Below are 27,921 nucleotides of genomic sequence, written 5' to 3'. Positions count from 1 at the left end.
TATATTAAAATTTATGTTGTTTTGTTGGTCTTACACGCAGAAACTAATTTTAAAAAAATGTAATTTACATAATTTGTTTAAATACTTATTTGTGTAACAGAGGACAAAGTTTTCTATTTTGTATACTTATGTAAAAGAGTGAACATACCTGTTACAATTCGAATATTACGATTAATCCAAGGAAATAGACAAACATACTAATATTGCGTCTACACATTTGCTCAACTGTTACTTTAATACATTAAATTTTCTAAAAGGCATTCGGAAATTTTAAATGTAAAGGTCTTTATTCGAACGCAGACGATTTATTCTCAAAATGTATACACATAAATGTATACATTTAAAATAAGCTGTTTGCCGCTATTGCACAGATGTATTTCCGTGGACAATGGTAGAATCTCGAGCTGAAATTCGGACTTTGAGCAATTTTTCGGTGTTTTAGGGAGGTTTTTGCTTTTTGAACTTTGGAAAATGATTGAAAACTTGTAGATTAGAATTAAAATATATATTTGTTCCTGCGCGGGAGATGTGTGAAGACCGTTAAAACCCATTTCTTCAACGGAAAAACCTGAAAAATAATGTTTTTAATGACTTATACGGTGAAAAAAAGCATTTTTAAACACCCGGCAGCGATCAAAAGTTGTGTTTTATCATCCGATTCCTCGATTTTTACTAAGCATTAGCCACATATCAGGAAAAAAATATGGTCATACTTTTTAGTTTTCAAAATCGCGACTTGGATCCATTCTGAGCTCTGCGGGGTTTAGGGGGTTAAGAAATTCAAAATTGTAGCACCACTACGAAATAGTCGAAGAATTTTGCCGCATTTTGAGCCATAATAGAAAATCCTAGCTCAAAACCCGCGAGTTCGGTGGATTTTTGCCCACTATGCCACACTGTGCGGCGCGGCACCACCCTCTGCCAGCACCACCCGTCGCGTCGGCCGGCCTCATGATGCTGCTCCTCTAGCGAAAACCGTTTCCAGGTTGCGTTCATATCCTACACACACACGCATACATACACACACCAACACACACGCACACACAAACACATACACACACATACACCACCATACTCACACATAATCCTACACACATACACAAACACATACACACGCATGCATACACACACCTACACATACACACAACTGCCCACACATTCATGCCTGCACACAGACACAAACACATATGCTTACACACACCCTTCCCCCACGCACACAAACACTCATACACACAACTACCCACACACTCATGACTGCACACAGACACAAACACATATGTCTACACACATACACATACCCCCCCCCCACACACACATACAAACACACACTCGTGATTGCGAAAAACATAATTTGAATTCAAGATGACAAAATTCAAATTATTTTTTTTTTTAAATTTATTTTTGACTATTTTTTGTTTTTCGCGATGTTTTTAAGACGCATTTAGCCTTTTTTCATGCTTTTTTCTTCTTTTTCCGACTTTTACTGGGAAAGTAGGCTAATAAGAGTATGTATGTGAAACTTATGCTTAAAGTTGGAATGCATGTCATCGACGACTTTTCGGCATAGACTAGTGGCTCCACGTGGATTTTGAAACCAAAAGGTTGGTGGAATTGGAATTACGAAATCTGAATCCTGAACACAATTACACTTTACATCCAGACTTCGAGAAGATACATCAGGTAAACTCAAACATATAGATGACAAAACCAAGCCTATATAAATTAAGCTCAAGAAACATGCTACGTAATGGCAAATTTAAAATCGGGAGAAGTACAGCATCCCAAATGAAATACATTCCACATTTAAATGCTTATAATCATCATATACTTAGCGACATTTGGGGCACATTAGAAGATTTGCAAAAGTTGACTAAAAGCCAAAATTGAGCCAATTTTTTTTTTTTTTTTTTTTTTTTTTGGTTTTTCCAACCGATACTGCACCGCGTGCTTATTTGCGGTGTATGTTCCAATACTTGTGATGGGAATTTGTTATCTCCTGCTCCCGGGAAATCTATTATTTCTATGAATAAATAGATTCCCTCTACCCATAAAAATCTCGATGTAGAGCAATTTTAATTCTCACACAAAATAAGAAAGTGTTGCAAAAACGAGTTGTGTGCATCACATGACCCCCTTTTACGCTAATTTAATGAAAATAGTGCCTTGGAGTAAGCAAAGAAACACTTTAAATATTTTTACCCCAAGTTTGTTGCGAACTGGAGCAAAAAAAAAAAAAAAAACACCTTTTATACAGATAAATTTTCCCAACATTGAACATTTTAGTGTGATTCAATGGTAAACTTAAAATATTGCCAATAGTGGCCAAAATGAAAACAGATTACAAAAAAAAAAAAAAAAAAAACGCCAGAATTGTCGCCAAGTTGGCGAGAAAACTTGGCGACCAAAAGCTAGGCGATATACTGCCAAGTGTTTGCCAAATCATAACACCACTTGAGTTTTGCATTGAAATTAACAATGATTTCCCCCCAAAAAAGGTGTAAAAGACTCCTTTGGAACATCCGAATGCAACCAAAAGGGGAGGTACACAACTAGATCCCACTAGGAGTCTACATACCAAATTTCAACTAGGACATACCGTTTTTGAGTTATGCAAGATATATACGCACATACACACATACATACATAAGAACGTCAAGAGAAAACTCGTTGAAATGAATTCGGGGATCGTCAAAATGGATATTTCGGGTGTCTATACGTTCTTAGGCACAAATCCACGTGTGGTCGTGTTGAAAAAAAAACTCAATATTCATTCGGGGACGAGCAAAATTTAAATGAAGGTTGATTTTTGGGTGACATTTTTTTCGCGAATACAATACTTCCTTTACTTCGTAAAAGGAAGTAAAAATGACAAATTACCACCTTGATAGAACTTAACACAGCAGTGTTAGTTCAACATACACCAAGTTTTATGCCATAATGAAACATTCATACAATATTTTAAGAAACGCTAGTCTACAAAAGATACGAGAAAGAAAGAATTGATAAAAATCGCAAGGGGTTAAAAAAATTCAAAAAAAAAAACGAGCTGATGTGTGCATTACATGACTCCTTTTACTCTAATTTATTGTCATTTTCCCATTATTGGCAATTTTAATGTGATTCAATAGTTTACTCCCTAAATATCACCAACAGTGGCCAAGTCAAAAACAGATTTTTTTTTAAAAAATCGCCAAATTTGTCGCCAAGTTGGCGACCAACATACAGACGTCACGAGAAAACTCGTTGTAATTAACTCGGGATTCGTCAAAATGGATATTTCGGGTGTCTGTACGTTTCTAGGCATATATCCACGTGTGGTCGAGTCGAAAAAAAAAACCAACATTCATTCGGGGGTGAGCAAAATAGGAATTAAGGCCAATTTTTGAGTGAAAATATTTTTGCGAATACTTTTTTTTTTTTATAAAAGGAAGTAAAAAAACAATTTTTTTTTTTTTTTTTACAAAGACACATATTGAAAGAATCAATTCAAAAAGGGAGAGAGACATAAAAGAATGGATATTTGCAATTCACGTTACTTTTAAATCCAATTTAAGGAACCACAAATTTAAAATGTAGTTGATCATATCAGGCGAAAATTTTTGAATAGCGTTTTCCACACTAAAACTTAATTCTAAGAAAAAGTATCGAACAAACCATTTCAAGCACCATTTAGAATTTCATTCACAAACATGAAATATTTTTCAGTCGAAGATTTTAATATTTTAATCAAAACCCAAGTTCGGCTTAATTAAGTATTGTACTTATACTGAAACGCATGCATTCCCTTCAATTTCATTAACGTTTCCTACGTCAAGCTAAAGTTAAAACCATTTCGAACGAAAGGCTAACCATCGACCAAAGATTTACGAGCTTAGAATGAATTATTCATGAATGGATCAAAGAATGTGGATGAAAACATTCTTTTAGTGGAATCGCTTCCTTTATAGACACAGCACAAAAGAAAAAACTTGATGAGATGCAAATTCGGGAGCAAATATGGTGGATTTATCCCTAGAATTCCGTTTTTTGTTCCCCCCCCCCCCTCCAAGGCGATAAATCAAATTTTTTGCGCTTTCTTCTACTACTTTTCTGATTAAAATGAAAGGCGGTAACATTTAATTTAAATATACTTCGCGTCAAAAAGGTCTACTGATTCGCAAATAAAATAATAGAAAATACACAAAACAAATTAAGGAATTTTTAGAAATTGAACTCACTTAAAAATTAGCGAATAAATTTATGAGGAAATATAAGCACTTCATTTTTCACGTGTTGAAATAAAACCCCTCCGAAAACAAACGTAAAAATAACAGAATGTCGTCTGGAAACAATGAAAATAAAAACGGAGATTTTTTTAAAAAAAAGATAATAAACACTTCTCATATGCATTCAAAAGGACAAAACTTTTCTGGGTAAATTGTGAAGGCTACGCAGATCCTAATCACAGCATTACGACTCTTCCAGGGTAGGTTTGCCCGAACCATAGTTAATGATTAAAATCCGAATGCGCCATAAAAATACAACTCATATGAAAAATTAACACACTTAAACTAGGCTAACAGTGTTTTGTTCACTAACTTCAAAAGTTCATTTTTATTAGTAAACTTGAAGAAATTTCGTGACAACATTTTTATTCCTAATTGAATTTCAAATAGAATTTTACTTTCTTAACTCAAAATAATAAATGTAAGAAACGAAATCCAGACAAGAGGTCTGGAAAAAAAGCGTAAAAATAAGGAAGAAAAAAATAGATTTAACTGTGTCAAATCTTTTTTCTTTTCTTTTTTTTTTTTTTTTTTTTTTTTTTTGGCTCGTGCCGAGGTGGGGGGGGGGGGGGGTCCGCAAAGTTCGTAATTTTCCCGGAGGGTGTCCGCGGAGGCCTGAAGTTTGAAAACCTCTGCTCTACATGACTTGGGCTGCACTTTTCTTCGTTTGTGGTGTCATTATCTTGGAATAATTGAAGACTAGAGGAATACTTCAATTTTCCTATCTCAGAAAAGTTATTTTGTCCTTTTGAGTACATTATGAAAAAATGATTAGCATTTTTGAAAAAAAAAATTTTTGCATTTTTCCGGACTACGTTTGCGCTGAGCTGGTGTCTCTTCAATTTTGCCCATCCCAATTGTAATAATTATTTTACAATTTAATTAACATAACTAGGACGTTTTAAAATATTTTTTAGCATTAAGTTGTAACTTACGATGACCTTGACAAATATTGAAGGTATATGAAAAGGGATTTATAAAAACTGGTTTTCCCCGAAAATTCCGTTTTTTCCACAACCATTCCGTTTTTGACATAAAGTTTCATCTTTGTACAATTTCAATATTTGAAAGGTAATTCGAAAGCTCTTTCATTAATTGCGTTTCCTAAATTCAGAAATCACATATTTGAACTAATAACAACAGCCGAAGTTTCGATTTTATTATACGGACCACAAACATCTCATCTCGTGTATTAATCACCAGTTTACGATTAAAAGGCGATTGAAAAATGGTTTAAAAACAGAGTGACATTTCCAGCTGAAGTTTGATATCAGTGTTCCCAGGTAAAATGTTTAACGCCTATCGCCAAAATACATAAATCCGTGAAGATAAGCTGTTATTGAAACGATAGCTGTCGTTTAAGCAAATATGAACGTAATATACTTTTTCAACCCTCTACGATAACTCGCTCAACCTGCCGCAATTTCAAGATCTCTAGGTTTCACAGCAGTAGATTGAGGCTATCGTTAACTAAGTTCTCCCTTGCACTGCATAACACTCTGAGGGGGGGGGGGGGGACGTGCGCGCGAGAGAGCCCACACACACAACAGATAGCGAAAGAATTTATTTTACAAGGAGAAATTTAAATTTTTTTTCCTCTAATAACAGCGTAAGACACTTATATATTTATTACACATTTGAATTTTTTTGCGCATGTTGAAAAAGTTTTCTCTAAAGGTTTCGCACTACACCATGTTCCGCGAAAATGAGAATTACAGTCAAATCCTGTTTTAGCAAGTCTGTTACAGTTAAAATCTAGTTTTAGCGAAGTTCCCAACTCTAATTACGTACGAATATATCAACATTCAAAATATCGGTGTGACGAAATTTTGTAACAGCAAAATATTTTCGATGGCCCTCGTCAAAATAGGATTCGACTACTGTATCCATTTTCCTACGACACTTTTATCGATAAACTCACACACACACATATATATTTAAATCAATTTCTAATGGTATACCAAACACGAAAACTCTCACAAACAAGGTACATGAATTGGTATGAGGTACATAAATACAGCAAGAGGGGGGAAAGTCAATCTCATCAGCAGATGTCTGGCCCTCCGATATATTTCCCCCTTAGAGCCCCAGGTAGGGGGGGAAAATGGAAATCCCCTAGTAGAAAATTTAACTAAATATCGTTGACTGCCTAACTTTAATTAAACACTTCGTCGTCCTAACAGCATGTTCATTTTATTTACTAAGCGAATCAGAAAAACGTCCGTTTTCATCAGATCAATACAGAACAGGACCGTTTAGAAGGGGGTATGGGGTTCTTAGGGTTCAACCCCCACCCCGAAAAGTTCGGTTTGACATTTAAATATTCGTTTATATTTAAAAATTTCCAAAAAATATTGTTCTAAAACTCAAATGTCTTTCATATATATATTAATTGCATAAAACGATTTCATAATAAATAACCTGACGACTTGAACATTAGCAAAAATCGCAAGACTCCGCATGAAAGTTTTTAAATCCTCTCCGAAATTATTTTCTGGTTACGGCCCTGATACAGAAGAATGCAGAAAAATATATATATATATATATTTCACAACTCACCATCTAGTTCAGAGTTTTAAGAACTTATCCATCAATGTATGACAGTTAAACAAACGCACTAGCTGAGAACGCACTCAAACTTTTCAATCTGCGAACAATCCCACCGCCAAAACACCGCCACACAGAAAAAAATCATATTTTATCACACATAGGACGCAGCAGCAATTTTACACTCTGCATCACTTATTAGAAGTGTCAAGCGGGTCAGGTCTAGTTGCCGAGATGCAGTCAGCCAATTGTATGCTAAAATAAATCCCACCTACTCGCGAATTGGCCTTTATCTTTCTCTCTCAGAGAGGCAGTACGAGTTTTTGATGGTCGTTTAAACATCAACGAGTTGAACCAAAGAACAGCGCTAAACTGAAGCTATAAAAACTGATGACTGTGCTATCAATCAATGAGATGGTTATTTTAAGGATCTCTCGGGAAGAAATACCAAGGAATAAGATGATATCTCATAGATAACATGCGCGATAATGTTATCACTTTTTTTGCCCAGATGAGTGGAAGATTTAAAAAGAAAAAAAAAGGGAGATAAGCATGGCTGGCTGCATAAATGGTGATATGGATTTTTTAAAGCAGTGCCATTGCATGGGGATATAATACTTAAAACATTTTTTAAAATGGAAACTGCACAAAACCTGAAGTTTTCAAACTTATGTAACTATTTCATTCCCTCATACAAAAGCATTTTTGATTTTGATTCGATTTCGTTAGTATGCTTCGTATTACGCATCAACAGGTTAAAGATACTTATGTTTTTTTCTTACTTCCTTGTACGAAGTACAGGAAGTTATGTTTTCGAGGAGAAAAAAAAGGTAGGATTTTTTTTCCCGCAAATTTTTTTTTTTTAATTCTTTGAAGGGAACATTTTCCGAAGTATAAAAAATACAAAGGGGGAAAAATGGAAACACAGCATGACACACTTGAGTTGGTAGTTACATACTAAGTTCGTAAACGCAAGCGTGAACACACAAATTCGTACACAAATGTGTGCGTATCACATTAAACAAAAAAGATGCGTGTACCACGCAAAATAATTAATAATTTTATTGCATAATAAGCTTCATTAAGCAATAAAAAAGAAAAATTATGACAGCACTAAAAATTGGCACTAGTTCATATTACACTATAACCCTTGAACTCAAAACAATTAACTGGACGGTACAGAAATTAACTGCATTACAGAAACGCACAGCGTAGAAAGAGAAACAAATTGTACAGCAAAAATCTAAATTGACATTTTGTCAACCCTTTTGCCGCGCTCGTCGTCTGTCCTCACGAAATAAGTCTCTGAGGAAGTCATTCATGAACTTTTCAATTCGTATATCACTCTTAAGTAGCTGTTAAGAATATTGATGGATCTAAGCGACAAATAATCCGATAAGAATGGAAATGGGTAATTTAATCTGTTTTTATTGAAGAGTAGTTATGAATGGAAGATACTTATTTGTATGTTTTGAAGACAGTAATGGTTAACCTCTTAACAGTAATGGTTCATCTAACTCGCAAAATATGTTGCACGTTCGTTAAGAACATTTTTTTTTTCTTTAAATCTTGAAGAGTTACTGCACTAACATTCAACAAAAATCCACTTGTCGACTGTCAAAAAATAAATAATAAATTTAAATACTAAGCCGAATGAGCGAAGAATGAAAGGACTTTAAAAACAGAGTAAAACAATTTACAATCCAAATAAAAACTACTCACCATACCTATTCTAGCACGAACTAGTTTTCAACGTTTACCTTAACTAGCACTACTTTAGTACTAATAATAACATGGAGTAAAATCATTAACGGTATTGCCGACTAACGCAGGATTTCAGTCTGATTAGTTTTGTTGCCAAATGTCACTAAATTTCCAACTTAAAGACTAATTTTTTCGTCAAGCCGCTTGTATTTTACTTGAGAGTAAAAATAAAAAATTTAAAAAACTCTGTAAAAGTTGTTTTTCTGCTAGTACAGTGTCAATGCAGAAAAAACAACCAGTGCACAACGACCAGTTGCAACCAGTGCAACCCGAGCATTTTAAATTAGTTGCTGACCAGGGGCGTAGCTAAGGGGGGAGGGACAACCCCCCCCCCCCCCCCCCCGAAACGTTAGTCTCAAAAAAAAGAGAAAAAGAAGAGGGAAGAGAAAGAAAAAAAGAAAAAGAAAAAAAATCACTACGACTTTTTTCTGTGTAACAAAGGTCAAACATTCACTTCGCTCCCCCCCCCCACCCCCAATGCCATTGAAAATCTGCTCCATGAGTGACCCTCAAGTATAAAGACGCCTCCCTCTGCTGCGACAATTTTTTGATAATTGAGTGAAATTTGACACTTCGCTTTAGAAATGAGATTGTTTGTTAAATCCACGTATAGGCAGCCTTTCTTTGTCATAGATTCTGCAAATTGTTAAATATGTTTAATTTTACGAGCCGCGCAGTGGGAATATTGCATACAGTCGAATCTGTATATTTCGAATTTCACATTACAAAAAATCGAGATAAAGAGGTTTTGAATTACGGAGGCTTTAAGAAACTTTTTATAGAAATTTGAAATATGATGGTGAAAAATTGAAATCGATACTAAAGACAATATGGGCTCTTGATTAAAATTCCTCTTGATTAGTTTTGTTAGGTATTTATTCTATTATTACATTATTAAGTGCTTTATTGCGAGTTTAAGGAACGTAAAAAACTTTAAGCATATCTTTTTCAAGAAAAGTCTTTTATTGTTTTTTGGTCCCTGATTTTTTTTTTTTTGTTTTTGGATTCATTATTTATCCTCTTGAGGTTAGCAATTGCAGCAAATCTAACTTGGCCAGTAGTCTACGATTTTCCTATTTTCATCACTTGAAAAAAAACTTATACTTTCTTTTCACTTCTATCATTTCGGTTTTCTAAGGAATCACAATTTTAAGAAAGAGCAACCAAAGAACAGTACTAATCCAGATAACAGAGCGAAATGGCTTTTAACTTGAATGACCTTTAACCATGAACTTTAATGTTCATCTTAACATACCAAACCTGTGAATTTCACCCCTTAACTCTTCTTCCAAGAAAGTGCGCGAAACGACTGTCCTTTGGTTAATCTTCCTGGAAAGCCTATTCGTGGAACGCGTTTACTGCCTCCTCAGCTCTTGAAGACAATTCCTCTGTTTCTGAGTTGAAGAAAATGTTTTTGTTTGCTGCTTTGAAGATCATTGGGCTTCGAATCCGAAAATGATAGCATAACCGGAATTCGAGACGATAGAGGTTTTTGTTGGTCTGATCTCGTGTGTGTCATAGGTCATAGTCAAAACTACCTTTGCTAACCAGTTTATCCATTGCAATCACATTGATTCTTCAGCCAGTATTTACTGCGTATTCTTTTGGAAACGTACAGTCTGTTTAAAGTAGTACATTCTAAGTGAAAGTTGTTGCATAATAAAACGAACAAGACCGATAACAAGCGTTTTTCCAACTCAAGGAAAAAAATTAAAATGACGAAAAGGATTGCTCTAAAAAGAGAAAGTTAACGTCGTCTGAAGAAAACGAAGCATAGTCTGCAAAGCAGCGTTAGTCCCATCGGACCCTTCTGAAGGTAATTTTATTTTAATTCAAAAGAAAAACTGCATAGCATTACATGAATAAAATGTTTAAAAACGAGATGAATCTAGATTATTTCTATTAGCTTGGTTCGGATTAAAAAGTAGAAAATAAAAGACTTCTGTTTATAATACCCGAAAGTTGCTGTTGCTCTCTCAAATAGATATTTATGTAAATTCTAAAGCAGCTAATAAAATTAAAAATAAATATCTTTACAGATATATCTTTATAAATATAATATTTTTATAGTCTGACCACCGATGAGATTGAAAGTCAAACATCCAGTTTACAGGCGGAAATGGAAGTATCTATTAGCTTTCAGGGATGAAAATTAAGCAGTCACACTGAAATAAACGGAACACGCTCATCAGATATTTCCCCCTGATTTGGATAAACTGGTTTTGTCAAGACCGTTGCTAGAAAATTTCACTTTAAATTGAATGAATGGAAAAGAAAAAAAAAGTTAAATTTTCCATAACATTAAAAAAAAAAAATTCTTTGCTTTTGTTTTGTTTGACACAAGTATCGGAATTGGGGCACCCCATTCCAAAGTATGTAAGATTCACCTCCCTGTTATTTTTTTTTTAATAAAAAAATTTACACACACACACACATATATATATATATATATATATATATATATATATAAAAGAAGAACCCCCCCCCTCCCCCGAAAGTCGGGTCTAGCTACGCCTCTGTTGCTGACAAAGTAATGGTTTCGCAATCAAGGATTGCAGCCAGGGGATTAATCGTATTTCTAAAAATTGTAATTTTATATAAATTTCAGTTCATTATATCAGATATTTAATTCATATTAAATATCTTTTAGAATAAATAAATAAATAAAACACTAATGAGAATCGGAAAATTTGAGGAGTTATTACATAATACATGATAAAAATCATCAAAAAATAAAGGTGCTGTAAGAAATATGCGCAAAGCAAAGTTGTGGCAACGTGGTCGTGACGAGTTTTTAAATATCTTGGCAGGTACGGGAGGCAATTGAAAATTTTTAAATATTGCATTCAAGTAACTCTAATGTTTTTATTATTTATTTATTTAAATATATTTCAAAACGTCAAACATTCGAAACGTTAAAAATCAAAATAGTACACATCTCTCCCTTCCTTCCTAACCATCTTCCAACATGTCCTCTAAGTTTTCCACAAAATTGATCACTATTAATGTTTCCACTGTTTTCGCACACTTCTTTCCTCCAAAATGAACTTCAGTCCTCTATAAAATGTCAAGGAGTAGTTTCACGCCTTGAAAAAAAAAAAAAAAATAGTAATATTTGAAGAATTAAATTTTATCTAAGATAAGTACCTTTTTTGATGCAAATTATGGCAAACTATTCAGAAGTTTTTGATTACGATTTCGTGGTTTTGCCTCGGAAAAGTTTCATCCCCAATAATTGAATACACTAATGCCAACCCAACATTTTTTCCCCAAGGGAAGCATCTCAGCCTCATAGTAAAATGATTCTCATGGACCAGAGCCAAACACGGATTCAGGGGGTCATGACCCCCCCCCCCCTCCCGCTTAAGTCACCAAATATAGCTTACTTAAAACTGCATTCAAAAATTGCGCTCCCGATGTCCCATTTGTGCCCCAATATTTCCCTTTGAGCCCCCCCCCCCCCCCTCCGATAATCACCCCCTCCAAAACCAGAAGCTAAATCCTCCTTGACCAAAACGCAAAAATAATTTCAAGATATATATATTTTTTTTAATCTAGGTACTAATAGAAAGAAAACGCATGGAAAAGGAAAGAAAATGACAAACCAAGAATTGTCATCACTACTTTGTTTATATTATCGATGCTAAGTTTGCATGTATTTTTCAAAAACTAAATGCTCGATATGTACTCCAAATTTGTAACAGTGCAATAGGTCGTGCTGTTTTATTTTCTAATTTAAACAAAACGGGCGACACCAGTAAACTTCGCAGGCCGCATGTGGCCCACGAGCCATATGCTGGGCACCACTGATTTAACGGATTTCAACCCGGCAGAGATCGAAGACTAGTTAATACGCATCCTCCCGTCCCAGTCGGTATTCAGCATTCAGCGCAGACATGTCTGGGGGATGAGTGAGAGTGGAAGAGAATCGGAAACGTTCTATTTGGAGAGACATTTTCAGTTGCTCTCTCCTCCCCCGCGAGTGGACGCGCCATCCAGGGTGGGCTGCGCTCATCAAAGCAGGCCGACACAGAAAAAAGAAAGCTAATTGGAGCTAACGCACAGTTCCGCATTCGAGGCAACTCATCGCTCATTGCTGCGAAAAAGAATTCAAAAAACGCCAACAAAAAATTAAAAAGCTATTAATCGTGGCGCACTGCAACAACTGCACTGCAAGTAACTTCTCTTAATTTTTTTTATCTCTCCAGACCTAGGTACATTTTCAACAGTTATAATTCACTCTGTGTTTACAGTGATGCACCGCGCAAAAGTTAACTTTGTTAATTTTCACGTGATTGATATCACCTCAATATGTTTTTGAGCAAAACTATCATTTAATGCAATTGAATGCACGAATTAAAAATTTAAAAAAAAAAAACTTTATTTTCTTTAACAAGACTGTTGAATGTAAAATATTTTGCAGTTAGTTACCGCACTAAGCCAGGGCTAAGGAAGAAATACATAAAATACACCGCCAGCTCAATCATTCCATCCGAGGACTGCAGTTTCTTGCTTTTTAGCACTCATCAGCTCGGAATAGGAAGTAGATGAGCTGGAGGTGGAAAACCTCTTAAAGGAGCCAAGGTGTAATGGCAAGGTGAAATATGTTTGAAATCCTTGGTCCGATATACTGATCATCACTACACCGCCAATGTGTTGTCACTGTCCCGGAAATCCAACCCCAGAACCCTTGGTTTAACACGCACAGCCTATCCTAATATAGCATCTTATATACGTAAAAGGCCTTTGACGGTGGAAAAACATCCAGATAGTAAATTCTGGCTGAGATAGTGCATTTAATAATTCATAACCAGAAGTGTTCAGCAATTTAAACGTCTGTTTAAAGTTGTTGAGGTCAATTTGCAGAGCTGTAGCATTAAGGTAAAAAAATAAAAAGGATGTCTTTAGGAATGATGTGTGAAACACGTCAATGCAACAAAAAAAAGAAAAGAAGAAACAACAACGATCAAAAATATTGAGCCAAAAAATAAAGGAGATGAAGCTTACAACAGAGCTGTTTCCTCCAAATTTAATTGATGTACAAAGAAAATTGTTTGGCAACTGACACTTGAAGGTAAGACTGAACGATAATTTAAAAATGCAACGCTGTTAACACTTAACGTACACGGGGTAACGTAACTTGAAATTTCTCCACTGTGACATTTTCTTACAACGGTCGTAAAAACATGAATTTTTAGCTCGCTGGGTTAGTTTTTCCTTTCATGTACATTTTGTAATTTTTTTTCTTGGTAACATTAGCTATTGCATCTGTATCTGCCATACACTACAAATGTTATTAAATAACTTGGTAAAACAGTATAAGAAATAAAGTTGATTTTATATGACTACGGTGCACAGTGGTTCAAGGGCGGAAAAAATAGCCATTTTAAGTTTTAAGATAAAAAATATTTCACGCAGTAATTACTTAGCTCTTGAGTTGTAGTAACTTACTCCATAAGAGTTTTTTGAAAAAAAAATTGTTTTTACAAAAAAAAGCCGAGATTGTTGAACAATTATGTTTTTACTTTTTTCGGGCGTACGATTTATACTTCAGTTTTAATTCCTTCGTTCAATAAGGAGGATTAAAATTTAATGAAAGTCATTTCTGATTGGTTTTTCACACTTATAGGATGCATATTACATCGTAGTTAAAAATTAAAAATTCATCAAAATTTGAAAACTACCTGAAATAAAAAATCATTTTCTTAAAAATATAATGAAAAGTATTGTGGAATATACTTTTATCGGCGGCTTCCGGTGGGCTAAAATTTACATTTATCAATAGTTTAATCCTTCCTGTAAATAAACAACATTTTAGCTGCGACCACCTGCGACTGCAGTCGTGGCAGATGTTTTTATTTGATTTTCGCTATTTACGAATAACAGTATAGTAAGTTAGAAAATAACTCGTAACGATATGACGGGGGGTAAATTGCTTTTTTATCAAAAAAATTGGTCATCAAATTTGACATGCCCCAGAAACGTATGTCACAGTTTCACTACTTTGCAGGAGAGTCTAAAAACGTTTGTTTATTGTTTCCGAAAGTTGGGGCTTTTGTAATATTCATCAATAAATATAGAGGATTTTTTAAAAACAGATTTACGTGTTGTTATGGATTAATGCGGAGCATTATTCTACATGCAATGCAGTAGTAACCTGAAAATAAAAAATTTCGGAACTGTTTGGCTTTAAAGAAGATACATATGAGAAAGAAATTTTTAAAACTCATACAGAATTCTATATAAAAAGTTAAATAACCATTCTGTTCATAAAACAATGAAAATAAAAAATCATTAAACGTTTGAAATTTCTGATTTCTTTTTCGAAATCATTTTAGTATAAAGCTGTTCTCAGTTTGTCAACATTGGCAGAAAATATTGTTCGAGGGTATCAATTGCAATAAATAAAACTTGCGTGTGGCATACGACTGATTTAATTTATTTTTTTCACTAAAAACAGAAATGAATTTGAACTACAGAGAAACCCCGATTTCACGTTGCTCAGAGGCCTGAATCAAACATAAAATATGAGAAAACTTCAATTCAAATCCAAAAACATAAAATATGGGAAAACGTAAAATACGGGAAATGTAGAAAAAGCAAAAATATGTTTAGGAAACAAAAATAGTAATACAGGTTGCGACGATGACGTTTATAAAATGTAAAATTGAGTTGATGAATGATGCAATTTTACGAAAAGAACATTATTGTACACCCCAGTTTAGATCATTCTCACACATTTAGTAAAGAATCCGGGCGTTTAGGATGAAAATAGTCAGTAATAATGAGTCATTGAATCCAAAGTAAATACAGCATCTTCCAGGATTGGAACACTTTGCAAAGTTTTTTCCTGGTCTTTATGATAAAGGAAATAGTCTTTTACTATTGTTAAGCTCTTAAATGCAGTATTGAAAGAAGAGACGAGTTATGTTTCCTCTTCTTCTTGGGGTTCACCTTCATTGGCGGCCGAGAAGTCCATAACGTCAGCTATGGATGGAGCAGAAGCGTTTCTGTTTTCATGAATCAACTTTCAACAGAGTGGATTATGTAAAATGCACAGAGGGAAACACTTTTCTTAATTTTAAAACATTTTTTATCTTTTTTTTAACTGCCGAGGGAAAACGTAAAATGCGGGAAATTCATAAATAACAAACTTTCCATCCGGGTTAAATTAATATTATTAGTGTACGAAAAACTGGGACCTGATAATAAAAAACGTAAAATGTGGGGAAAACGTAGATCCGAGGGACGTACAATCGCGGTTTCGCAGTGAATACGATCAGCAAGCATGAAGATAATTATTTCCATACAACAATTTTAACAATTTTCCAAAGCATTTTTTGAGAATATTCAAAGTTATTGAATTTTTTCCGCCTTTTTTGTCGTTTTGAATCACTGTGGGGTGCTTTAAAACCAAACCCACGCTCATACATGTTTAAGTTTATTTAATTCTATAAAGCATCTCTAAAGACTGAGAAAAGCTGAGCAATTTAATGTAAAATAACATTAAATACAAATTCAGGACAAAACTACTCCGGGCGACTTATTTAGGTGATTCGTCTAAAACCAATAATAACGAATGTTATGTATAGCTAAGTTACACAATTTGAAATTCTCACTTCTTGTTATCTGGCAGTAAACAGTTTCTAATTTTTCAACAACTTATTAGAGTACATCATCTAAAACCACCATTTTTACAGATAGCGTTGTTTGAGCGCCGAAGAGAACCTTAGGGGTCATCCACAAATGATGTCAGGCCTTGAGGAGGGAGGCGGGTTCGTGAAATTGAGTTTATGACGAGGGGAGGGGGCAGAAGAGTGACATCACATACGTTTTGGTTGAAATAAAAGCAATTTTATTGCGATACGTTTTGTTAATATAGCGTGTACATGTGACAAGAGAGCAGGGCCAACGAGAGGCCACGTCAGCCTAGTCCGAAACTAGGAGCCCAGCCCTTGGGAGGGCGAGGAAGGGTTTGGAATAGTAGAATTTTAATAAGTTTCCTGCATGAAGGGGACCTGACAAGGGCCCCACCTTGGCTCTTGGCGGTCCAGCAAGGGAAGCAGAGGAGGTAAACTGAAGTGTGACACTTTGTCTCTTGTGATACAAGGAGGCAGGTGTCAAGTTGAAGCCAAATGTTCCTTTATTTATGAAAAGCTCCGTATTCAATTTCGAAATACAGTCGGATCTCGATAATTCGAAGCTAATAACTTAAATATTCCTTTATCTCGAAGTTTTTATTGGGTTCCAAACTCTTGAGACTGTTGTATAAACTTCCCCCATAGCTCGAACTACCAATAACACGAACGTTTTAGCCGGTCCCTTCGAACTTCGAGTTAGCGGGAGTTGACTGTATCTTTATTATAACGAGCTATCAATACACATCGAAGTTTAATTTAGTCGCGAGTAAAAATATTAAAACTATCGCCATCAACGATAAACCAGGAAGCACTTGACCACTGCACGTGATCTGCGGTATGTCTATGTGTCATGAATCAAAAGGGATCGAGAGATCATTTAAGAAAGCGTGTCAGAGTAATATCCGGTGCGAGCGAACAACAAAGACGAGGCGAAAAAATGACATTCGAGACAATAGTCTCCCAAGGACTGTCACAATTCGTCCACAAGGTTTTCCGACAAGTGGGACACCAATGTCAATCATATGCATCACTTCCCAACCTGAGAGAAACGTCTGTTTGCCATCATTTCTGAGTCAGTTTTGAAGAGCTATGGAGCGGTTAATTCGACAGAAGTTAACTTCTTTTTTTCTTTCCCGAGTAGAACAAAAACAAACTTGTTGCCGCCCGCAACACGTCGTTTTTTCTTCCTCCCCCACCATTTTTCCATTTTAATGTTATGTTGAAGCTCTCTGGTAACTTTTAATGTGTTTCCGAAAAGCATTTCTTAGATTTTGCTTTCGTCACGTCACTAGGAGAAAAGGATCTATACGCAAAAAAAAAAAAAAAATGATGTAATAATAATAATAATTTAAAAAAAAAAGCGCCGTAATGTGTCTAAGTTGAGCCATTTTTGATCAACATGCGTCAGTTCAGTAAAAAAAAACGAGCTGATGTGTGCATCACATGACTTCCTTTTACTCCAATTTAATGTCATTTCCCCATTATTCGCTATTTTAATGTGATTCAATATTTATTCTCTAAATATCACCAACAATGGCCAAATTGAAACCAAAAAAAAAAAAACTCCGCCAAATTTGTCGCCAAGTTGGCGACAAAACTTGGCGACCAAAAGACTGGCGATATATCGCCAAGTGTCCGACAAATTATAACGCCACTTGAGTTTACATCGAAATTAACAATGATTTCCCCCCAAAAAGGTGCAAAAGACCCCCTTAGGAACATCCGAAAGCAACCAAAAGGGGAGGTGCACAACTAGACCCCACTACGAGTCTATGTACCAAATTTCAACTTTCTAGGACATACCATTTTTGAGTTATGCGAGATACATACGCACATACGCACATACACACATACATACAGACGTCACGAGAAAAGTCGTTGTAATTACCTCGGTGATGGTCAAAATGGATATTTCGCGTGTCTATACATTCTTAGGCACTTTTCCGCATGTGGTCGAATCGAAAAAAAAACTCAACATTCATTTGGGGGTGAGCAAAATGGAAATTAAGGGCGATTTTTGAGTGAAAATTTTTTCGCGAATACAATACTTCCTTTTTTGTAAAAGGAAGTAAAAAGGTTAGACGAAAGCACGCTCTGCACGTACTACAACTAGCACACAGAACACAAAAGTAACGCAAATCAATTCCCATCGTCACAGCATTCGACTCATATTTGGGTTTAAAGAGTAGCAGTCAAACCCATCAAGGGGAACAATGAGTTCTGACAGGTTGAGCAAACTTAATGAATGTAATTGAGCAATCTTCAACACAATGTATGGGCGACAGAAAGCCACGCCTACACACGCGTACTGCTTGATGGCCCCAGACAATGAAACAAACGTGTACTTGTTCTTCTCCAAGTGCCTACCACCCACAAAGATCAACGCACTGAAGCCGTTGGCAAGCAGCAACTGGACCCAACGCCATTCCGGGAACACAGGTGCCTTTGTATGGAAATCACGTAAAAGTGGGAGAATAAATAAAAGTGACGCTCTTTTTCAACGAACGCCCCCACCTGTTTAGCACCTGCATCTTAAATCAACAGGCAGACGTTGACATTTAGACGCTGAGGATGCATAACCAATGAAGAACGCCTCCGAATTCGGCATTTCCTTTTCCGGACTAGCGATGGGTGATGACTTTGGATTTTTTTTTTTTTTTTTTTTTTTTTTTTTTTTTTTTCAGTTTTCTAATATCTTTTACATTTATGGGTTTTACCGTTTGATAATATAACTTGTTTGTTTCGCAACTGTATACCCTGTTGATTAAGTAAGGGTATATACAAGTACCTGCAAGTAAGGTACATAAGTACCTGCAATGTTTCTTCGGAACTATTCGGAACTGGAATGCAATTAATAAAAAATTATGTCCCTCAGAAGGCTTATAATTAAAAATTACCCTATTTAGACTTGCGAAGAGTTCGTTCTAATAAACTTCTGAAACAATGAAATTTAGCACACATGCTACATGAACCCAGGGAAAAACAAATATGTAATGAGAAAATGCTATGTTCACGAAAAGATAGAAAGTCAACAAGCAGGTTTGCCACTATGGCCACTTTTGGGGATTTTGTTTTGGCATGAAAAAATAATGCTAAACCAATACAGCATCCGCCGTCTGCTTGGCACCAATTTGTTCTTCTCCAAGCCAAACTGTGACTGACGTCGCCAGATGGCTATTTCTTAGCTCAAAACTAGTCCATCTTTCCCGAGAATGCAATATAGATTTTTAAAAAATTGTCACCAAAGGATTTCCTGGCTGATTTAACAAATAATGCAATTTTGATCGCTAAGTTGGTGTAACTGCTAGACAAACCTTTCGAGCTACTGTTGAACGTCATAGACACTGCCATAAGGCACTGAACATGAGATTGGAGCAAATGGAAAACATAGTGAATAAATTATGAGATTAAAAGTTTTTTTTTCTTTTGCTTCCATATTGTTGCATTTTCTTCATTAGCCGCTTTGTTTTCTGAGTTGGATACACCCTTGTTAGCAGAGCCCGATCATTCTGATATTGGACATGGGGCACATTTCTATTTCAGCCCCCCCCCCCCCCCAAACCCGACTAAAATTTTTGAAGACACTGGGCATGAAATTCATTTTGTGCCCGCTCCCCCTATCCCCGCTTATTCTGAAGCTATAAAATATTTCAATACTTGCGGATTAACACAACCATGCTAAATTTGGTGATTCCTCATATCAACATTTAAAAAGTAGAAGGGATATAGTGTACGATAATTACATAAGATGTAGTTAAAATTTGCCCGTTGCAGTTTACCGTAAATATCAAAGTTATCTATGATACTTATAATAGTAAATAAAGACTAAACTTTGAGTGGTTTTGAGATTTGCAAAGAGATCAAATTTTTAAGGGGAATTTTTATCAACAAATAAGAGATTTTTTCCTTGTCTTGGCATTTGCAAAACTATCAATGATATCGTAGTCTAGATTCTGAGTGAAATCATTATTTATTTTTTATTAGGATGATAAATTAATTTTTAATTTATCATCCTAAATTAAAAATAGGATTAATTAATCCATTTTAATAGGGATTTTGGGCCCCCTAAAATCTAAGAGGAGGGGTCTGTGCCCCTCGTGCCCTGCGGTAATCAGGCTCTGCTTGTTAATACAAATGAAATTTTGACTGGCAATTAAATCAAAGCACATCAATAAACAACAACTTACCACTAAATAGAAACTGAAAGGTTCTTACCTGAAAAACAAAAAACAAAGAATTAAAAAAGGTGCAAAAATAAGCGCATAATATACAATTTTATAATTGCACTTTTTTGACTTCTTCATAACATGAAGTAGTAAACGAGTAGTATGAGTGGAGTAAATGAGTAAGGGGGAAAATGGATAATTAAAAATAATTGCTAAATTTTTTTATAAATTTGTAATGGTTTTTAAAAATGCTTGACAACTTTTGAAAACTTAATGCATGTAAAAATCCTGTAATGAAGATTCTAAGTTTAGGTCTTGCTAATTTGTAAAATATGGCATTGTTCCTATCCACAAATTTACTGCACATCTCTTTCGACTTGCTTCTTTGTGAGTAGGAAAGTGGGGGGAATTCTTCACCTTTCTTAAATTTACTGAATGATATAAAAATGAGTATAGGGAACTAGGCTCAGCATCTGCAAGGTTTTTAATATCGTGAATTTTGTTCTTTATCAGAATTCTTTCTTTCTGACCAAGAACTATTTCTTTACAACTTGTACGCTTACTTTTATTTGATATCAAGAATACAAATATACTTTCTTTGAAACAATTTCATATTGTAGAGGGTTACTCTGTTAATCCACTGAATCTTAAATAAAATTCAAATGAATTCACTTTTTTTTTTCCAGAATAATAAAGATACGTATCACAACTCCCCAAGTTTCATGGGGACTATATCACTCTCTAGGGTTTCCCGTGCCTACTACTATTTGCGGTTTTATCGGTTAAATAGGGCCCTAAAGCTAGCCCTTTTTTTTTTGGTCCAGACCAGAAGCCGAGAAATTCCTGGTTCAGCACCCCCAGAGGTATTGATTCACTTGGAGGACTTTGTGATCATGACATATTTAACACACCCCAGTTACCATCAACGAACAAGGAGGATCTTCGACCGGCTGGCATCGAACCGGGGATATTTCGGTTTCGAGTCTGACTGCTCGCCGATCAGGACACCTTGGCTGTTCCCTGGGAACTGGAGTCCCTTTTTATGAGGGGGAAGAGGGTTACAGAGAAAAAATCGGGAGCAAGTTTGAAGATGTTGGATAAAATTCACAAACCACACTTTTCTCATTAGATACCCCTAGCGCAGTTAGAATTTACATTCGGAGAGTTGGAGGGAGGTCATAATAGTCCTTACATAATGTAAACCAGCGCATTAGGATTGGACATATGAGTAAAACCCAAGAATTCATGGGTCCTCTATCCCCTAGCTGCGCCACTGAGTCATTCTATTCCTTGTAACTTACTTCATTCTATTTCGAAACATCTCATCTTAAATACGAAAAGCGAATCAAGTTTCATCAAACAAAACAAAACAAAAAAATCCAATCTCAAAAAATATATACTTTCCGCCCAGTCCAACGTCGGTACTCCGCAAATAAAACCCAAAGAAACGAACTTCACTCCGGAACGCCGCAGAGGGAGGCTCTGCAAACATTGCGATGGCTCTTAATGACAGACGGTTCAATAAAATAAAAAGAAGAGAGAGAGAGAGAAAGAGAAAATAAAAAGCAACAGTCTCTCCGCTTGGCTACCGGAACAATGAAGCCTTCAAAAGAATATAATGATACAACGTAAGAAGCCATGTGGACCTCTTAACCCCTTTCCCCATATAACACAGGTGAGTTTCCAGATTTATTTTTAGAGCCCCGGTTGATGGATGCTGTGCTGGAATGGGAAATTTCACGCCTCCAATACGCGGTACTTTAGCGAGTCAGCACCAATTCGTTTTCAAAGTTAATAGCAAATGGTTTTTAATTGAGGCACAGAAAGAATCTTGTCATTGTCAGGGGCTTGCTTGTCTTTTGAAACTGATTCTTACCACACAGTTTGTTATGTGCAACTATCGCAGCAACTGCTTCCCATTTGCTCCTCAGCTTCAGCATTGTATGCGTATAGCAAAAGAGTCAAAAACATGAAATGCGCGGGAAATGGGCAGGGCAGTAAAAGCGATCGGCAAATGAAGAGGACCACAATGCTATCATTAAGGTTAAGGAGAAGTTGGCGCGAGTTTTGAGTTTTAATTTATTTTTTACTGTGAACAAAGACGTTTCACGAAAAAAACTCGTTTCGTCAACCCTCGATGAAGGCAATCTTCACTTTCTGCTTTCAACAGGTTTTGAAGAGAACTCTTACAAGAACGAATGCGAATAATGCTGAGTCGGACTATTTTTTCATTTCCTATATCGCACGCATACCAGAACTAACTTTCCTTTCTTTTTCTCTCTCTCTCTGTGTGTAGAATGAATTAATTGACATTCTAAACAGAGCAATCATTTGTAAGCCATTTTCATTTCTATTACAGCTTTTTGCCCTAACTATTGATACAAACTATGTCACTAACATGGTGCTTAATCCAATATTTCAAGAAAAAGTGATGCTCAAATGAGTAGTCATTTAAACGGCGCATGTTGAAATTTCGCAAAAAGTAAAATTATGTCCTCAACATCAACAAGCAGAGTTAACAAATGACACATCTGGAATATTAAAAAAAAAAAAAGCTCAAAAATGTTAATCTGGAGAGAACCAAATCATGATGTGCGATTTCCGGCGAGATAAGCCAACAAGTATTTGAACACGTAACTCAAACATCACTGCTGCGACGGAAGTATGCTCAGTCTATGGAAGTGTGAGATTAAAGTTCAAAGAAATACCAGATAGATTTTTATCTCTGTAGGAAAGCATAAAAAATGGATACCTTCTAAGCGATTGAGATCATGGTCAGTGTGTCCAAAAAAATTACAGTGCAGAACGAACGGAATGAGGTTATTCAGTAAGTTACCGCCCTATAGCCAGGGTTAAGGTAGAAATACCTGATGAGTACTAATAAGCACCAAACTGCAGTCCTCGGCTGGAATTGACTGAGCTTTCGGTGTATTTCATGTATTTCTGCCTTAGCCCTGGCTATAGGGCGGTAACTTACCGAATATACATGCCTTGCCTGCAATATTCGAGTTGAACCGAACCATTGTTTCGGTCACTCATCTGGACAGAGCTAATTCTGTATTAGCTACCAGTTTGTTTGGCACTCTAGGCTTCCTTAAGAGATTTTCCACCTCCAGCTCAGTCACTCCTATGCCGGGCTGATGAGTGCTAACAAGCACGAAACTGCAGTCCTCGGCTGGAATGGGGTTGTTTCTTTCAATCAAAAGTAGTACTTTTAGTCACTGAAATTGATAGAATAAGCAAAAAAAAATATACCATGGATCCAGAAAATACTTTTATTTTCCCAACAGTTCTTTTTTAATTAATATTTTTAAATGTCCAATTTTTCAAACAAGGCGTGGTCTTGATGACGTCACAAATGATGCTATTTGGCTCATCTTTCTTCCGCGTTTCCACGTTATGATAAGCAAGAAGCGAATTGAAATTGCGCTCTACGCTTGCTATCAACCATATCGTTGCCAATACACGTGAGTAAAAATGCGAATTAAATATTTTGCTCTGTGAAGGGCAACATTGAATGGCATTTCTTGATTTTTTATGTCTTCGGCAGAAGCATAAACAATTAAAGCGCACTGATTCAAGTAATTTTTTAAAAATATCAAACTTAAACAAATTATTTAAAAAATAGTCAGATCCTATGTTTTCAAACATGCGCTTTCAAAAAATAAATACTTTTAAAATTTTGGAAACGACCCCATTGTCGCAGTGCAAGAAACAATTTTGTTTTCATCAGCCAAAAGTACTACTTTTAGTCACTGAAATTGATAGAAGAAAAATAAAAAATAACATGGAGCCAAAAAAAAAAAAATTTCGACTCTGAAAATAAGGCGTGGTCTTTATGACGTCACTAGTGATGTACTTCGGCGAGCTAAATATTTACGCTTTGCTATCAACCACGCTGCCAGGATGACATGATAATCTACGCTGTGCACTAATGGCATCAGTGAATGGCATTTCATCACTTGGGAAGTCATGTGCAGAAGCGTAAAAATGACTTTCAAACTGCGCACCGATTAAAATAATTGTTAAAAATACTAAAATTTGACAAATTATTCTTAAAATGCTTTAAATCCTATGTTTTTAAGCATGCTCATTCAGAAAAAAACTTTTAAAGTTTCGGAAACAACCCAAACTCAATCATGCTCAAAGGCGTGTATGGAATTTTTTTGTCAGACCCTATTTTTGCGTGTGAGAAATTACAGTAAACGAGCTGGTGTGTGCATCACATGACTTCCTTTTACTCCAATTTAATGTCATTTCCCCATTTTTGTCAATTTTAATGTGATTCAATTGTTAACTCTCTAAATATCAACAGTGGCCAAATTGAAACCAGATTCAAAAAAAAAAAAAAAAATTAAAAAATCGCTAAATTTGTCCATAGTTGGCGACAAAACTTGGCGACCAAAAAACTGGCGACATATCGCCAAGTGTCCGACAGATTATAACACAACTTGAGTAAACATCGAAATTAACAATGATTTCCTCCCAAAAAGGAGCAAAAGACCCCCTTAAGAACATCCGAATGCAACCAAAAGGGAAAGTGCACAACTAGACCCCACTAGGAGTCTACGTACGAAATTTCAATTTTCTAGAACATGCCGTTTTTGAGTTATGCGAGATACATACACATACGTACATACGGACGTCACGAGAAAATTCGTTGTAATTAACTCGGGGGTCGTCACAATGTATATTTCGGGTGTCTGTACGTTCCTAGGCATATATCCACGTGTAGTCGGGCGAAAAAAAAATTCAACATTCATTCGGGGGTGAGAAAAATGGAAATATTAAGGCCGATTTCTGAGTGAAAATTTTTTCACGAATACTTGCCTTTTTGTAAAAGGAAGTAAAAATTAAAGAGATTGTCAAATTTACACTTGTGAGTTTAAAAGTAAGTGATGAGATCGTAAGCACAGATAATGTTCAAGTACGAAGCTAAGTGCTTTGAAGTCCTTTTAAGGTTTTGAAGAGATTTATTTGACGTATTGCTAATCATTTTGTCGGGACAAACAAAGGGAGCATGGAACATAGTGAATGCGGCATTAAATATTTCAAATGCCAATGTTCCCAAAAAATCAAGTTCAAAATTCCTTCACAAAAAAAAATTCGCAGATGAAAATTTGAATTGTATTATGTTATTTATTCTGAAATTATTAAGCTCGCGTTTATAAACAAGTTAGTTGAATAACAGTTTCCAACAGAAATGCTGTTCAATGGGATATTAAATCTCGATACTCCCGAACACTCTTCACTTTCAAAATTGAGCAATTGAAGCTGTTTTATCAATTCCGTAATTATTTCAAAACTTCAATGAATATCGGTTGCTACATTTTTAAACAAACTCACGGTCTTTCGAACTGGAATCCCCCCCCCCTCCCACCGTCTTGGCTTGAGACCGCTGACTAAACAGCCGTTTTGTAAATGGTATAAAAGATGGTTTAGAAAATAATTTTTGCTCTTTGAATAAAGCGAGTTTGGAGAGATCAAGTGATACCTCGATCGGAAAGACTCGCTCCATCAATGCCACTACAAAATTGACCGTATTTAATTACAGCCTGCATTACAATTAGTCCCATAACCTTATGAAAAGTATTCACAAAATTAACGCAAAAAATATTGTATAAAGTGTTTTCCTTTTTTTTATAGCAGAAAAATTACAAGTTAACTTGCCCCTTTAAACATCCCCCTCCCTCTAAAAACTTCAATGCCGCAGTCTGCGCCATGCCCCCCCCCCCCACCCCCCTCGTGAACATCCCTGCTTAAAAAAGTCAAATTTTTCGCAGACCAGACAAATTTTGCCATCCCGACTGACCAGTGCTTGTGAATCCCTGTTTTAAATGATTTCGATGGAAAATGAACACACAACACAATTAGAAGAAAAAATATTTCATGAAAACAATTTTTATACAGCAGACTTTTTTTAAACGATTTTCCACACAGCATTAATGAATTGTTTTAATATGGAGTGATTGATTTTCCATGTAAAAAATTACTAAATAAGAACCAATAGCAACTTCCGTCAGTGATTATTAATAGCCAATTGTTGAGAAAGTTGTCGAAACCAATGATGTATGCAGAAAGTGTTTCCACTTCAATTAATACTCATTCAGACATGGCTCATGAAACCACAACAACTAAAATTTCGCAGTTACTGGCGCGCGACTTACTGCTACCAGCGGAAACATTTCTTTGACGCGATGCCAAATTATATGCAATCAGTTTTAGCCATTCCATGCGCACTTAGAAACTCTAAACAGCACACTGAGAATTAAATAGCAAACATTATTCTGCGGTGCAGATAAGGGAAGGCTATTATGTTTATGTATGAGTACTGGAATCACGTACGTTTCCCGGCAGGTCAAGATTAAATAATTTACAAAAAAAGTACGCCGATCATTGAACCAACCCCCCTCCCCCTCCCCAGTGAATCAACTGTTTTCAATTTTTTTTTTTTTTTTTTTTTTTGGACGAATTACTGTACTGGTAACTAAATGCTATCCAGTGGTTCCCAAATTCTTTCGGCATCCTTTGAATAGTTAGAATTTTCTAGCAGCCCCCCAAGTCTTTTTTTTACATACATAATGTATTGATATATGCATATGGTCACTTCGGGGTATATTTCGCCGTTTCCTGCGGCACCGAATTTGGGAACCCTACGCTATACAATTCTAATTAAAACGACAAAATTTTGCGTTTGTTCACTGGTTCGACGCGTTCATTTACTGGGCTGCTGCACCTTGACTGTTTTATCCTTAACACTCCGTCGGGCGCAATATGTTGTAGAACACGATCGGGCGCATTGAGCCTGGGAAGCACACTTTGATCTACTGATCTTTTCTACGCATGTTTACATTTTCTTACGAAAAAATTGTCAACTACAAACACCAAAGAAGAGAAATAAAACAGCTTTTCATGATTTTCGAATGTAACAAGTTTATTTGAGAAAATGAATATACATTTTTCCATGAGCTATTGAGGGGGCGTGGCTAACTAAAGAATTGGAGGTGTGCCTAATAGATCAGTTGAGCCCGACGGAGTGTTAAAAGCCTCACCCCACCAAAAAAAAAAAAGTCACACAAAAAATTTCCCAGCTTTTTCTTTGAACCAGTGAAAGACCGAAATCTGGTAAATGACATTCGTTCGTGAATGTTAACATTCACATAGCAAAGACATCGGCGAAAGACCGAATATCTTCTTCGATTATTCTGACTGTTGACCGCAGCCACAACGAATAAAATTTTAAGATTTTCATGATTTTCAGAAGGACCCTCATTAGATCCAGATCAAATTACCGTGGGGTCGTCTGTATACCCTTTCAAACAAAAGAACACTTTTTTTTTTCAAACCGATCCAGGTGTCTTCGAGTAATCGGGGAACATACACAAAAAGTCTCTAACATATTCTGAACCACCTTTTTTGGAGTCTGTTAAAAAAAAGTCTTCTTTCACGTTTTTCATTCTGATTTATATATAAAAAAAAAAAAAAAAAAGTTGTCGTCTTAGTAGAGTAGAACAACAGGTGTATGATCACGATGTTTTT

General features: G+C 35.7%; 1 protein-coding gene across 3 annotated transcripts in view; it reads right to left on the bottom strand.

Moving 5' to 3' along the window:
- The window catches only part of LOC129220404 (band 4.1-like protein 3), a 115,430-nt gene that overhangs the window by 62,512 nt on the left and 24,997 nt on the right, over window positions 1-27,921 (bottom strand). Inside the window, exon 2 of one of the 3 annotated variants that reach the window (XM_054854820.1) lies at window positions 20,404-20,431. The exons of the other annotated variants lie outside the window; for them this stretch is intronic. The gene's annotated coding sequence lies outside the window, so the exon portion shown is untranslated. The remainder of the gene's footprint in view (window positions 1-20,403; window positions 20,432-27,921) is intronic. 3 annotated transcript variants of the gene reach the window in all.

The sequence above is a fragment of the Uloborus diversus genome, chromosome 4 (genome assembly GCF_026930045.1).
Source record: "Uloborus diversus isolate 005 chromosome 4, Udiv.v.3.1, whole genome shotgun sequence".
Classification (NCBI taxonomy): Eukaryota; Metazoa; Arthropoda; class Arachnida; order Araneae; family Uloboridae; genus Uloborus; species Uloborus diversus.
The sequence above is the reverse complement of the archived record's forward strand: the minus strand, read 5'-3'. Positions and strand labels throughout refer to the sequence as shown.